This window comes from Scyliorhinus torazame, chromosome 4, assembly GCF_047496885.1.
Source record: "Scyliorhinus torazame isolate Kashiwa2021f chromosome 4, sScyTor2.1, whole genome shotgun sequence".
Taxonomy (NCBI): Eukaryota; Metazoa; Chordata; class Chondrichthyes; order Carcharhiniformes; family Scyliorhinidae; genus Scyliorhinus; species Scyliorhinus torazame.
Genome location: NC_092710.1, coordinates 25,208,890 through 25,225,284, shown reverse-complemented (window position 1 = coordinate 25,225,284; position 16,395 = coordinate 25,208,890).

The window sequence follows — 16,395 nt, the reverse complement described above, 5'->3', positions numbered from 1 at the left end:
TGACCCTCTGACAGTACAGAACTCCCTCAGTACTAACCCTCTGACAGTGCAGCACTCCCTCAGTACTGACCCTCTGACAGTGCAGCACTCCCTCAGTACTGACCCTCCGACAGTGCGGCACTCCCTCAGTACTGACCCTCTGACAGTGCAGCACTCCCTCAGTACTGACCCTCTAACAGTGCAGAACTCCCTCAGTACTGACCCTCTGACAGTGCGGCTCTCCCTCAGTACTGACCCTCTGACAGTGCGGCACTCCCTCAGTACTGACCCTCTGACAGTGCAGCACTCCCTCAGTACTGACCCTCTGACAGTGCAGCACTCCCTCTGTACTGACCCTCCGACAGTGCGGCACTCCCTCAGTACTGACCCTCTGACAGTGCGGCACTCCCTCAGTACTGACCCTCTGACAGTGCAGCACTCCCTCAGTACTGACCCTCTGACAGTGCAGCACTCCGTCAGGACTAACCCTCTGACAGTGCACCACTCCCTCAGTACTGACCCTCCGACAGTGCGGCACTCCCTCAGTACTGACCCTCTGACAGTGCGGCACTCCCTCAGTACTGACCCACTGACAGTGCAGCACTCCCTCAGTACTGACCCTCTGACAGTGCAGCACTCCCTCAGTACTGACCCTCTGACAGTGCAGCACTTCCTCAGCACTGACCCTCTGACAGTGCGGCGCTCCCTCAGTACTGACCCTCTGACAGTGCAGCACTCCCTCAGTACAGACTCTCTGACAGTGCAGCACTCCCTCAGTACTGATGCTCTGACAGTGGAGCACTCATTCAGTACTGACCCTCTGACAGTGCAGCACTCCCTCAGTACTGACCCTCTGACAGTGCGGCACTCCCTCAGTACTGACCCTCTGACAGTGCGGCACTCCCTCAGTACTGAGCCTCTGACAGTGCAGCTCTCCCTCGGTACTGACCCTCTGACAGTGCAGCTCTCCCTCAGTACTGACCCTCTGACAGTGCAGCACTCGCTCGTACTGACCCTCTGACAGTGCAGCACTCCCTCAGTACTGACCCTCTGACAGTGCGGCACTCCCTCAGTACAGATTCCCGGACAATGCAGCACCCCCTCAGTACTGACCCTCTGACAGTGCGGCACTCCCTCAGTACTGACCCTCTGACAGTGCGGCACTCCCGCAGTACTGACCCTCTGACAGTGCAGCACACCCTCAGTACTGACCCTCTGACAGTGCGGCACTCCCTCAGTACTGACCCTCTGACAGTGCGGCACTCCCTCAGTATTGACCCTCTGACAGTGCAGCACTCTCTCAGTACTGACCCTCTGACAGTGCGGCACTCCCTCAGTACTGACCCTCTGACAGTGCGGCACTCCCTCAGTACTGACCCTCTGACAGTGCGGCACTCCCTCAGTACTGATTCTCTGACAGTGCAGCACTCCCTCAGTACTGACCCTCTGACAGTGCAGCACTCCCTCAGTACTGACCCTCTGACAGTGCGGCACTCCCACAGTACTGACCCTCTGACAGTGCAGCACTCCCTCAGTACTGACCCTCTGACAGTGCAGCACTCCCTCAGTACTGACCCTCTGACAGTGCGGCACTCCCTCAGTACTGACCCTCTAACAGTGCGGCACCCCCTCAGTACTGACCCTCTGACATTGCGGCACTCCCTCAGTACTGACCCTCTGACAGTGCGGCACCCCCTCAGTACTGACCCTCTGACAGTGCGGCACTCCCTCAGTACTGACCCTCTGACAGTGCAGCACTCCCTCAGTACTGACCCTCTGACAGTGCAGCACTCCCTCAGTACTGACCCTCTGACAGTGCAGCTCTCCCTCAGTACTGACCCTCTGACAGTGCGGCACTCCCTCAGTACTGACCCTCTGACAGTGCAGCACTCCCTCAGTACTGACCCTCTGACAGTGCAGCACTCCCTCAGTACTGACCCTCTGACAAAGCAGCACTCCCTCAGTACTGACCCTCTGACAGTGCAGCACTCCCTCAGTACTGACCCTCTGACAGTGCGGCACTCCCTCAGTACTGACCCTCTGACAGTGCAGCACTCCCTCAGTACTGACCCTCTGACAGTGCGGCACTCCCTCAGTACTGACCCTCTGACAGTGCGGCACTCCCTCAGTACTGACCCTGTGACAGTGCAGGCACTCCCTCAGTACTGACCCTCTGACAGTGCAGCACTCCCTCAGTACTGACCCTCTGACAGTGCAGGCACTCCCTCAGTACTGACCCTCTGACAGTGCGGCACTCCCTCAGTACTGACCCTCTGACAGTGCAGCACTCCCTCAGTACTGACCCACTGACAGTGCAGCACTCCCTCATTACTGACCCTCTGACAGTCCAGCACTCCCTCAGTACTGACCCTCTGACAGTGCGGCACTCCCTCAGTACTGACCCTCTGACAGTGCAGCACGCCCTCAATGCTGACCCTCTGACAGTGCAGCACTCCCCCAGTGCTGACCCTCTGACAGTGCAGCACTCCCTCAGTACTGACCCTCTGACAGTGCGGCACTCCCTCAGTACTGACCCTCTGACAGTGCAGCACCCCCTCAGTACTGACCCTCTGACAGTGCAGCACTCCCTCAGTACTGACCCTCTGACAGTGCAGCACTCCCTCAGTACTGACCCTCTGACAGTGCGGCACTCCCTCAGTACTGACCCTCTGACAGTGCGGCACTCCCTCAGTACTGACCCTCTGACAGTGCAGCACTCCCTCAGTACTGACCCGCTGACAGTGCGGCACTCCCTCAGTACTGACCCTCTGACAGTGCAGCACTCCCTCAGTACTGACCCGCTGACAGTGCGGCACTCCCTCAGTACTGACCCTCTGACAGTGCGGCACTCCCTCAGTACTGACCCTCTGACAGTGCAGCACTCCCTCAGTACTGACCCTCTGACAGTGCAGCACTCCCTCAGTACTGACCCTCTGACAGTGCAGCACTCCCTCAGTACTAGCGCTGAGGGTGGGGGGTGATGTGCTGAATCTGCCGAATTGAAACATGTATTGAAAGTCGTGAGAGACAAAGTCCGAGTTGATGGAGATGAAAAACGACATTCGCCAGCCTGCCGCTCACACCCTGAGGGAGTAGTTTCAAAATGACTGGCAGAGGTCTCGAGGGGTAGGAGGGGACTCAGTCAGAGTTGCCAGGACCGATTCATTTTCAATCTCTATTCATTGCTCCAAGACTGAAAGCTATGTGTGAACAATTCGAAAGTCGTGATGACTAACTCTCGCTCCTCAATTGCAGCTTTAGTCATTTAAAATTCCCCAAGGCGCGAGGTTCGTGCTGAATTTGTGGGACTGGTTTTAATTTGTTGCTGACGAGCATGTTGTCGGTGGGATGGGCGGGGGCTCGGGGGTGGCGGGGAGAGGGGGGGGGGGTTGGCGGGAGGCGTCCTGATGTGCGGGATGGGGATTGAAATGGGGGGAGGGCAATGTCGAAAAGGGCAGGTGCATGGTCGAAACCACCCACCTCCAGGATCGCGTCCCCTCCACCCCGCACCACCAGCAGGGGAGGTGGGCAGGCGCCGAGATCTGCCGCTCGCCCCGCGCCACCCTGGAAATGAATAACCAAAGGTCAATTGGCATTGCCCACGAGCTGATCCGTCCTGACCTCACGCCGCCCGCTCCCACAACCCGGATGGATTTGGGGGGGGGGGGCGGGGCAGCACGGTAGCATTGTGGATAGCACAGTCGCTTCACAGCGCCAGGGTCCCGGGTTCGATTCCCGGCTCGGGTCACTGTCTGCGCGGAGTCTGCGCGTCCCCCCCGTGTGTGCGTGGGCTTCCTCCGGGTGCTCCGGTTTCCTCCCACAGTCCAAAGATGTGCGGGTTAGGTGGACTGGCCGTGATAAATTGCCCCTGAGTCTCCAAAAAAGGTTAGGTTGGGTTACTGGGTTACGGGGAGAGGGTGGAGGAGTGGGCTTGGGTCGCGTGCCCTTTCCAAGGGCTGGTGCAGGCTCGATGGGCCGAATGGCCTCCTTCTGCAATGTAATGTCTGTGATGATTATGGTTTCCCTCCACCCCCCCCCCCCCCCCACCTAAAATAAAAGGTTTCCAGAAGGGTGAGGAGGGGGCGGGGTCACCATGACAGCAAAATACTGCGGGCGCTGCTCATCTGAAATAAAAGCAATAAATGCTGATACACCCCAACCGCACTGGCAGCACCTGTGGCAAGAAAAACAGAGTTACAGCCTCGGGTCCAAACGACTCTTCGGCGGAACTGCCGTGTGCAAGAGTCGTCTACTTGGCCCCTCAAACCTTCTCGGTCGTTTGGTAAGTTCATGACTGCGGCCTTCAGCTCTGCTCTGTCCCCTCAGACCTTTGACCCCCCTCTGACCTTTGACACTATGGGGCAATTTATCATGGCCAATCCACCTAACCCGCACATCTTTGGACTGTGGGAGGAAACCGGAGCACCCGGAGGAAACCCACGCACACACGGGGGAGGACGCGCAGGCTCCGCGCAGACAGTGACCCGAGCCGGGAATCGAACCCGGGACCCTGGGCGCGGCGAAGCAACTGTGCTAACCACTGTGCTGCCGTGCAGCCATAAAACAGTTTTTCCTCAAATCACTCCTGAATCTCCCGCCCCCCTCACCTTGAACTTGCGTCCCCCTCGTAGCTGACCCTTCAGCTAAGGGGAACAGCTGCTCCCCCTCCACCCTGTCCATGCCCCTCACAACCTTGCACACCTCCGTTCGGTCGCCCCCCCCTCAGTCTTCTCTGCTCCAGCGAAAACAACCCAAGCCTATCCAGGAAGAAATGGGCATTTTGGGACAAAGAGAAATGGGAAATAAATAATCGCTGTGTGGGGTCAGGTTCACTACTGCCCCCATACTCTGATTCAGGCCTACAATGTGAGATTTGTAGGCCCGAATGGGAGTATGGGGGCAGTAGTGAACCTGATGGCTTTTTGTGGCATTCGATGATGGTCGCCATGGTCACCATCACTGGCGACGAGTTTAAGGCTCCTGATTTATTCACCCAATTACAATTCCTCCTCCTGCTGTAGTGGGGTGCGATCCCCAGAACATTCGCATGGACTTCAGGATCACAGTCACGATATCACTCTGCCACCTTTAGTGGTCAGCACTGCTGCCTCACAGCCCCAGGGTCCCGGGTTCGATTCCGGCCTGGGGTCACTGTCTGTGCGGAGCCTGCACGTCCTCCCCGTGTGTGCGTGGGTTTCCTCCTGGTGCTCCGGTTTCCTCCCACAGTCCAAAGGTGTGCATTAGGTGGATTGGCCGCGATAAATTGCCCTTCGTATCCAAAAGGTTAGGTGGAGTTATGGGGTAATGGGGACAGGGTGGGGGAGTGGGCCTAGCCGGGGTGCTCTTTCGCAGGGTTGGTGCGGACTCAATGGGCAGAATGACCTCCTTTTGCATGATAGGGATCCTATGGTTCGATGATTTCCCACTTTAAGTGGCTTGTTAAGCCATTGCAGAGGAGGGCAGCTACGGACAAACCACTGCCTGGAGCCCCATGTACTCTAGATTAGACTATTATGCTTCTATTGCGTGGAATTCTCGACGACAGAAGCTGTGGTGGACAAATCACTGAATGTATTTAAGACGGAAGTGGATAGACTTCTAATCTCGAAAGGTGGAAAGGCGAGAGCGCGGGAGAGTGGTGCTGAGATAGAAATCAGCCATGCTCGAACGGCCTCCTCCTGCTGCGATTTTCCCTGTTTCTAAGCTGTTTAACTGGACAGAGATGAGGAGGAATTTCTTCTCTCAGAGGGGCAGTGAATGTGTGGAATACTTTACCGCAGAGAGCTGCGGAGGCTGGGCCGTTCAGTACGTTCAAGGCCGTGTTATGGGCCAGGGTTGAGAGAACCCCAAAGTGTATCATGGAGTTCACCTGACCCACAACGTTTAATAGATTGTGGTATGGGGAGCGCACGGCCCACTCTCCAGGTGTGGGACAGCAGAAAATGGACCAGTGGTTTTTAAAACAAAACAATGTTTATTCTATGAACTCAAGTTGACCTTTTTAAAACAAACAGTGAATATCTTAGCAACCATTAATTCAAATACACCCCCAAAGAATACAACACTAAGTAACCTCTGTGCTATCCTTTTCCACCCAAAAGACTTAACAAACCTTCAAACAGGAGCACATTTGGTTTACATTTAATACTGGCACCTTTTTACAATTCTGAGTTCACCAAATGATCCATAGACAGTCTTTGGATGGCAGAGATCAACAGCAGTGCAGCTCACTGAAAAAGACAGACACTCCCAAGCTCTTTCTCAAACTGAAACTAAAAAGCAGAAGTAGAGCTCAGCTCCCCCCACACTCTGACTTCACTCCAGTAACATGAGCAGCTCTATTTCTTAAAGGTACATTTCTTAAACACCCATTTCTTAAAGGGTACTCTCGCGTGACAGCCGAGACAGACAGATTGTTAATCAGTGAGGTGATCGAGGGTTATGGGGATAAAGTGGGGAAGTGGATTGAAAATTATCACATCAGATCAGTCATAATCTCATTGAATGATGGAGCAGACTCGATGGGCCGAATGGCCTCTTTCTCCCCCTACGTCTTATAGTCTAGTGCAGGTCACATGTAAACTAGAAAAGGTTGCGCCACAGATTTCCTTCCCTAACGGGAGAATTAGCCAACTAGCTGGGGTTTGTGCGGCAGTCTGGCATTTTTCATAGATCATAGAGCATAGAATTTACAGTGCAGAAGGAGGCCATTCGGCCCATCGAGTCAGCACCGGCCCTTGGGAAGAGCACCCCACTTAATCCCACGCCTCCACCCTATCCCCGTAACCTAGTAACCCCATCTAACCTTTGGACACGAAGGAGAATTTATCATGGCCAATCCACCTAACTTACACATCTTTGGACTGGAATCGAACCCGGGACCCTATCGCTGTGAGGCAGCAGTGCTAACCAGTATGCCACCAGTGCTGACCCTGGCCTTGTTTGCCAATTCAGATTTATTTAATGAGCAGCCTTTAAATGCCCCCCACCCCCCCCCCCCCCACCCCCGACCCCCCCTCGACGTGGGACTTGAGACAGCATGGTGATTAACGCGCTGTTGTTATCGCTGTATAGTTGCTGACGAGCGAATCGGCCCAGTCACGCTCAGCCCGCCAACCCGTGACACCTGGGAGAGGGGTGGGTGGGCAGGTGCCAGCGGGGGGGGGGGGGGCAGCGCCGCCTCACCAACTCCTCGACCAAACAACGAGCGAGGAGAGAGTGAGTGAGAGAGACAGAGGGGGAGAGAGAGGGAGAGCGGCCTCGCTCCGCACTCAATGAGACGTGAGAGTGTTTATTTAAAACAATAGAGAGGTGTATTTTGAGTAACAAAGCCCGGAGACAGGCTGAGTGGAAAATATCGGTATGCGCCCACATCCCTTTCCGCTTCCTGACATCTGCTTGCCGTCGCTGGCTGCTGGCTTGTGTTTTTAGCTGAGAGCGACTCCAGCCTCATCTATATTTACCCCCCCCCCCTTCCCCCACCCCGACAACAGCAGAATAACTCTATAAAGGATTGCGGTTCACCTGCTGTCGTGTCTACTGTGCTACCTTTTTTCCTGCTCTTTCCGCTCAGCTTAACCCGCCGTGCGTGTGAGAAGCGGAGAGAGGCAGGAGAGAGAGGGAAAGAGACAGGGAAAGACCAAGAAAGGAGAAGAGGGAGGGGAACGAGAGAATGTCGAGAGAAAGACAAGAGAGAGAAATCAAGAAAGGGGGGGGCGAGGCGGGAGAGGGAAAGAGGAGAAAATCTAGAGTGGGGGAGAGGCAAGAGAGAGGGAAAGAGAGAAAGAAAGAGAGAGAAAAATCAAGAAAAGGGGAGACGCAGGAGAGAGAGGAAAAGAGAGAGAGAGAAAGAAAGAGGAAATCAAGAAAAGGGGAGACGCAGGAGAGAGAGGAAAAGAGAGAGAGAGAGAGAGAAAGAAAGAGAAAATCAAGAAATAGGGAGAGGCTGGAGATAGAGAGAGAGAACGAGGGAAATCAAGGAAAGGGGAGAGATAGGAGAGAGAGAAAGAGAGAGAGAGAGAAATGGAGGGAGGAAAGATATTGGAATACAGACTAAAATTTCAAAATATTCCTTGTTCACTGGACGGACAATGGGCAGACGCGATTTAACGCAGAGAAGTGTGAGGTGCTGTATTTTGGCGGCAAGGTTGACGAGAGGCGCAATCCTCAAAGGGCAGCTGGTGGGAAATTTACAGTCAGTCCATCAATCTGGAATATAAAAGCTCGTCTCGGGGATGGCTACCATGACAACCATCGTCGACTCTCGTACAAACCCATGTGGGTCACTGAAGCCCCTTCAGGGAGGGGGAAACCTGCCGACCTCACCCCGATCCGGCCTACACGTGACTCCCAGACCCCACGCAGCCCCTCCCTGAGATAGCCCAGCGAGACCCTCAGTTCAACGGCCATTAGTGAGGGCAACAAATGCTGGGCCCAAACAGTGATGCCCATCAATAAATGTTTGGCACACCCCTGTCGAGCCTGGTTAAAGCTCTGGTTAAGGCTCCGAGCAGAGAATTGAGCCCGATCAAGGTCGCCAACCCCTTCGGACTGTCACAGGAAGAAGTCCTCAGAGTGGTTCCTGGGTCGAGCGATGACAGCCACAAGGTTAGGTTGGAGAAGCTCGGGGTCGCTCTCCCGTGGAGCTGAGGTGACACAGGGGAGGTTCGATCCAGGTGAACAGGATTGCGACACGCGGGGGAAATAAAAAGCGGCTCCCGTTTGGCTGACGGGCAAAGAAAGAGGGAACTGAGATATTACGAGCTAGGCATGATCCTGCAGAGAGGAACGAGGCCTTCAGCCCATCGAGTCTGCACTAACCCTCTGAAAGAGCCCCCTACCTAAGCCCACTCCCCTTCCCCATCCCTATAACCCTACCTAACCTACACGTCTTTGGACTTGTGGGAGGAAACCGGAGCGCCCGGAGGAAACCCCCGCAGACGCGGGGAGAACGTGCAGACTCCGCACAGTCACCCGAGGCCGGGATTGAACCCGGGTCCCGGGCGCCCGTGGGGCAGCGGTGCTAACCACTGTGCTGCCGTGTCACCGGGGATGCGTGTAAGTTGTCCATCCTCCGCAGTGGGTGGTAAGGGGCTGGACCCTTTCCTGTCAGGGTGGTGAACACAGAGGCGACAGATGATTTTGAAAGGAAATGGGATGGGGCGTTTGAAGAAAAGGAGAGTTCCAGAAACGCACGCCCCTTTCAGAGAAACTATTTCCTCCCCCCACCCTTCTCCATCTTAAACAGGAGATCGTTTATTTTTAAACGCCCCCCCCCCCCCCCATCTTTCTTGAACCAGTGAAATCTGTCCCTCCGGCCTTTACCCAGCAGCCAAATGGGAGCCCCTTTTTCTTTGCCCTGCATGTCGCAATCTGACCGCCCCCCCCTCACGCTGTTGCTCCGTAACCCTTCGTCGATGCCGGCTCGCTTCTGCGGAAACGGCAGGGCCCTCCGGGGGGGGGACCTCGAAATTCAAAGACGGGAAGCGGGAGCTGCGCAACAAGGCCCCTCGGCTGAGGGATGGGGCCCCCAAACCCGTTGGCGGATCGGAGACTGGGCCTGCGGGTCTCGGAGGTCCAGCCGAAACGTAAGGCCGCGATGTCAGGCTGCCCCCTTTGCCCGCACAAATGGCCAGTGGTGACACGCATCACACAATCGTTCTCTTCAAGGGCCCCTGTTCTGCGGCAAGGTTGCTCGTGGGGTAACACGATGAGCAGACAACAAGATGGAGGGAGGGCCGAGTCACTAGGGGATGGAAGAACGGACCACTTACACATATCAACCATCTTCACCTCTTGAAGATTTACTTTCTAGACCTCATATTACTGCTTAAAACTAAACTGGACTACGGTGAAGCGAAAGGGGCTTCATATTAATCATGTCTCAATCGGGGTCTTTCAGCCGCTCGAGAATTCTGTGCGATTACCCCAAAAAGTGGCTGGTTTAGCACAGGGCTAAATCGCTGGCTTTGAAAGCAGACCGAGGCAGGCCGGCAGCGCGGGTTCAATTCCCGTACCGGCCTCCCCGAACAGGCGCCGGAATGTGGCGGCTAGGGGCTTTGCACAGTAACCGCGTTTGAAGCCTACTTGCGACAAGAAGCGATTTTCGTTTCTCGGTTTCCAGTGTTGAGCACTTTGGATGTATCTCGGATTAACGTTTCGACCTCTCGCACAGTCAATGGTCCCCATCAAGTACACGCCGTTGAGGAGAGGGTTAAGCTCGCAATTCGATGCTAGCTTGCAACGAAACTGCATTGCTGAATTCCGTCCACAGAACTTAGATCAAACTATTTGTTCGAAAGATGTTAAAATAGATATGGGAATATTCAATTCAACGAGATCTCTTCTGTGCAGAATTTTTTTAAATCTTGTGGGCTTCGTGTTTGACGTCAATGCACTTGTTGCGAATCGTAAATCCACATTAGGCTCATTCCATTTCTGCTCAGTAAATTGAAATAACAACAGCAAGCATTGTTGGCAATTGGGGTCTCATTATTCACACCCCTGCGGCGTCTGCAAGTGCATTTTAACCTTCAGGCTGCTGCGAATATCTAGGTCACGGTCCACATTCATATTTTAGAGCCGATGTTTAGTTCTGGGAAGGTCACTGTGGGGATTGTAATGAAATTTCTAGGCTTTAATGATTGCCAGAACTCCGAAGGAAATGGCAGTTCGGAAAGTTACCTGCGTTTGTTTGAAAGAGTCAGAATAGCAGAGTTAGAGCCAGAAAACAGCAGGTCGGCTTAATTAGCTGGCGAATTGGCAAAGGAGGGATAACTGAGGCTGTTAGCGAGTGGGTTCCAGTGAAGGAACGATGGCGTGTTTCAAAGTCGGGATGGCGAGTGGCTCAGAGGGAATCCTCCAGGTGGTGCGGTTCCCAGGCATCTGCTGCCCTTGTCCTTGTAGTGGTCCTGGGTTTAGAAGTTGCTGTCATAGAGTCATAGAGATCTACAGCACAGGGAAGGCCCGTCAGCCCGTCACGTCTGCGTCAGTCATAAACAACCACCGAAATATTCTAATCCCATTTTCCAACACTTGGCCCATAGTCTTGTCTGCCCTGGGATTCTAAAATCTTATGAGGTCTCTGCCTCCACCATCCTTTCAAGAAGCGAGTTCCACACTCCCCCACCCTCTGGGTAAAAAGGTTTTCCTCACGTCCCCTCTGAACCCCCTGCCCCTTCCCTTAAATCCATGTCCCCTGGCCATTGGCCCCTCCATCGAGGGCGAATGTTTTTTCATGCCCAATGCCTCTCATAGTTTTATACATCTCAATCATGCCCCCCCTCCCCCTTCAGTTCCTTCTGCTCCAAGAGGACAACCCTAATCTATCCAATCCCTCTTCATAGCTCAGGAGCCTTGGTGAGTTGCTGCGGTGCATCTTGTAGATGGGACACACGGCTGACTCTGTGCGTCGGTGGGGGGGGGGAGCGAATGTTTGTGGAAGGGGAGCAATCAAGCGGGGCTGCTTTGTCCTGGATGGTGTCGAGCTTCTCGAGTGTTGTTGGAGCTGCGCTCATCCAGGCAAGTGGAGAGTATTCCATCTCACTCCTGACTTGTGCCTTGTAGATGGTGGACAGGCTTTGGGGGGGGGGGGTCAGGAGGTGAGTTACTCACCGCAGGATTCCTAGATTCTGACCTGCTTTTGTAGCCACAGTATTCACCTGGCAAATCTAGTTCAGCAATCCCCTTAAGAGGGTTGGATAGGGTGGACAGTGAGAGCCTTTTTCCTCGGATGGTGATGGCTAGCACGAGGGGACATAGCTTTAAATTGAGGGGAGATAGATATAAGACAGATGTCAGAGGTAGGTTCTTTACTCAGAGAGTAGTAAGGGCGTGGAATGCCCTGCCTGCAACAGTAGTGGACTCGCCAACACTAAGGGCATTCTAATGGTCATTGGATAGACATCTGGACGATAAGGGAATAGTGTAGATGGGCTTCAGAGTGGTTTCACAGGTCGGCGCAACATCGAGGGCTGAAGGGCCTGTACTGCGCTGTTATGTTCTATGTTCTATGTTCTTGTTCTTAACTTCCTCTGTGTTAAACAGGAAAGGCTGGTCTTTTCCTGGATTATCTTGAGACCGCTGACTGATCTGCCGCCGGCAGCCAGAGCTTTAGAATCCATAGATCCGCTACAGTGCAGAAGGTCTACACCAACCCTCCGAAAGAGCACACTACCAAGGCCCCACCCTCTCCCGGTAACTCCACTTAACCCGCACATCCCTGGACACTAAGGTGCAATTTTTGCAAGGCCAATCCACCTAACCTGCACACGTGGGAGGAATCCGGAGCAACCGGAGGAAACCCACGCAGCCACGGGGAGAACGTGCCGACTCCGCGCAGACAGTGACCCGAGCCGGGAGTCGAACCTGGGACCCCGGCGCTGTGAGGCAGCGGTGCTAACCACCGAGCCGCCCAAGTCCACACATTACGACTGACTTAAGCTGTGCAGGGGCAGGAGAAAGAACGGAAAAACGCCACAGCGATTGGGGATTTTATAGTTCGGGGGAAAGACGTGAAGACGAGGCGCTGTGCCTCCCTGCTGCCCGGGGCAAGGACGTCACTGAGTGGCTGTGGGGCACTCTGAGGGGCAAGAGTGAGTGGCTGGTAGTTTGGGGTCATGTTGACACCAGTGGCCTACATAGAAAGAGGGATCGGCTCCTGAAGGACGTTATGAGGGACCAAGGAAGGCAACCAACAAGAAGGAACTCAAAAGTTAGTAATCTCTGCATTGCCCCCAGTGCCAGCCACTAGTCAGTATAGAAATAGGAGAGAGCCGAATGTGTCACTGATGAGATGGGACAAGGCTTTGACTGAGTTGATGGAACTGGGGCTTTGAGATGCTGATCAGCGTAGTAACATTGGAAACAAGTGAATACATATGGCACGTTTTCTAACAATGGAAGATTGGGGGGGGGGGGATTTCACATTTACATTCTAAAAGGTGATTACGGGTAACTTTTGAGAAGGTTAAGTCAGATAAGGGACGATCAAAAAGAAAGACGGCACATTATCATTGGCAAATTCACTTGGTGCAGGGAGCTGTTTTGAGACTGCAGCCCACACGACAGGAAGCGGTGTTCACTCCCGACCAGTCCTGTCTGGAGAAAGCATCTTTTGAGAAACCAGTTTTCCATATTCCAACTGCCAGCAATTCCAGCAGATCTATGTGCCTGGTGTGGTAACGACTGCTTGATTTTCCTTATAGTTTTACAACCTATGGGATGTTGTTTGGGGACGTGGAGTAGTGAAGTTAGGAAAATGGAAGGGGTTGGAACTGGATAAATTGAAATATCTTATCGCTCGCCAGTGCTGGAATTAACTGAATTTTAATTGGTTTTCTTGCAACGTGTTTTACCGTGTAATAAACTTGTATTTTGTTTTAGAATCATCACTGGCCCTCACATTGTGCCAAATGGCAAAATACAGTTATGAGCAGGCATTCCAAAGCTCTCTTCTGGGTTTTGGAAAAAAACTGCATTTAACATCAGCCAAGCTCTTAGCCCAATTCTTTTGACAATAGCTGACTCTCATTTACCTCATTGTGGTAAATCTCTTCTGGACCCTCACTGCAGCCGAAGGCTGGCACCTCGAACCCTTCAGTTCCCTGCCTAGTGGCAGGTCCAACACGCAGGCTCACGATCTCCACCATCCCCCTACCCCCACCCAGGGAAGGGCAAGAAGGCAGGTACCATCTTCACCCCCACGTTGTAATGGTGACCAGACCCCATGCTGGTCCACGCCAGCCGCCTGGCCAACTGAGCCAGCATACACTGCCATTCGACCCATAGTGTCTGCACCGACCCTCTGAAAGAGCACCCATCTCGGTCCTCCCCCTATCCCTGTTACCCCACCCAACTTGGGACATTAAGGGACAATTGATCATGACGAATCCATCTAACCTGCACGTCTTTGGACTGTGGGAGGAAACCGGAGCACACAGAGGAAACCCACGCAGACACGGGGAGAACGTGCAGAGTCCGCACAGACAGTCACCCAATGCCAGAATTGAACCCGTGCCCCAGGTGCTGCAAGGCATCAGTTCTAGCCATTGTGCTATCTTACCTCCTCCCCGGTTCAATTGACACTCCTGCGATTCATGTTAAAAATTTAATCTACCTCAGGAAAGATCAGGTTTTGTATCCAATCGCGTTAGTAGAGGTCAGCTTCGTATCCGCTGAAGTTTAGAAGAGTGAGAGGTGACTCGATCGAAATCTTTAGGATCCTGAGGGGTTACTGATGGGAGGGATGTGGAGAGGATGTTTCCTCTTGTGGGAGAGTCTAGAACGAGGCGGGGGGGGGCGGGGGTCACTGTTTAAAAATAAGGGGGCGGCCCATTTCAGACGGAGGTGAGGAGAATTCTTTCCCCTCAGAGGGTGCCGAGTCTCTGGAATTCTCTTCCTCGAAAGGCAGCGGGAGCAGAACCTCGGAATGTCGTTCAGGCCGAGCGAGATGGATTTGCGATTAACGAGGGGGTGAAAGGTCATCGGGGGGGGGGGGCAGGAACGTGGGGGTCAAGGTCACAATCTGATCACTCACAATCGTATTGAATGGGGGAGCAGTCTGGAGGGGCCGAATGGCCTCCTCCTGATCCTCTTGTCCATATGTATCTTCCTTTCCGAAAGTAACTCTGTCAATTATATCAGCGCTAAATATTACCTCGTTAAATCCGACTCTTTGTTAATGACATTGCCCGATTAAGATATCTCTGTTAATTATATTCCCACTTAATGTTATCGCAGTTACTTCTAATCCCTGTTAATCTCTAACCCTGTTATTTAGATCTCCCTATTTACATTTGCCTTTAATGTCTCCCCCCTGCCCTCATTGATGTTAACTAATGGGAGACATGCGGTATCATCGGTATCATTGCAGGGCCAGGAATCCCGAGATACAGGGCAAGGCTCTGGGACACTCCGGTGGGAACATGCGGTGTCCACGGGCACCATCGTAGCCGTCCATGCCCCTTGGGCACCCCAGGGACTGGAGTGCTTTATCCACCCTCTTACTCACACTTTGATTTGATGTTTATCAGAAATGGCCCCTTTTTTGACCTGTCCCAGAGTTTGTTTCTTTTAGCATAATTAATTGTTTGCCCTCAAAAGAGTTTAACAAATTTCCCTTTGGCCACCTTTCCCCCTGTTTAATGCATATTCCCATTCATTATCAGTCTTGATGTGGCGATGCTGGCATTGGACTGGGGTGGGCACAGTAAGAAGCCTTACAACACCAGGTTAAAGCCCAACAGGTTAGTTTCGAATCACTAGCTTTGGGAGCGCTGCTTCATTCACCTGAGGAAGGAGCAGCGCTCCGAAAGCTAGCGATTCGAAGCAAACCTGTTGGACTTTAACCTGGTGTTGTAAGACTTCTTATACGATTATCAGTCTTGTCATAACATTGTGAACTTTCCTGTTGAATGTTCCTGATTTCCACTCTCTCAATTAATAATTCCTGCTTAGTGTGTCAGATGTATGGCTTGATTGATGTCCTTAAATTCTTGTTAGTTCTATTCCCTTATTTAAAAGCCCCTTTTTAATCACCCTGCCCCTTCTGAATACCAGCCAGATTAACTGCATTCCTAGTTTGATGCATTTCCCTCTGAACCATATTGCCTCTTTAACCCATCACGTTTTAAAAAGTAAATTCCAAATTTCAGGAATCTCCCTGTTCATCCTATTCTGTGTGTCTCCCTGACCGTTACATTTCCCTATATCCCTGTTATTTAGTGTTTCCACCTCAATGTGTACAGTCTGACTAATTATACCCTGGGATCGCTGAACTAAATTCTGATTCATCCATCTCCCATTAATTAAATTCCCCTTCTTTTTATTTTATTTCTACGGGTCTTTTCCCAGGATATTTCCTTCCCGCTGCTTCTCCGATGAATCTCCCAAGCTGTCCCCCTCACATCCCCCTGTTTAACGGAGCCCCATGTTAACTAGGTCCTTGGTAATGTTTGTTCCTCTGCCTCGTGCAATCTTTAATTGTCGCCCCTGACCCAGAAATCACACATTCCTCTTCATCACCCTGCTTCGTTTATATCCCACTTTTAAATCTTTCTCCCTGCCACACATTATCCCTGTTTGAGTCTTTCGGTCTGTGTATATCACCGTATGTCCCAATTTATGTTGCTCTTTGTTTAAGAGGGCTTATTACATTTCCTTATTGAGCCACCATTGAATTCGCATTTGCCAATGTCTGAATGTGCAGGACTTCTCCTGTTTAACCGTGCTCCCAGCTCATGATATTTCTCCTTTAATGTGTCGTTTTAAACCACCATCTGAAGCAACACCTGATAATTGGAACCTCTCGTAATTCTACACTCCTAACGTGCAGCTTATGTCTCCTGGGTAATTAACTGCTTGTTGCTGGTACCTCTTGTTCACGACAGCCTCCTGTTTGAACGATATCTCTGTTCA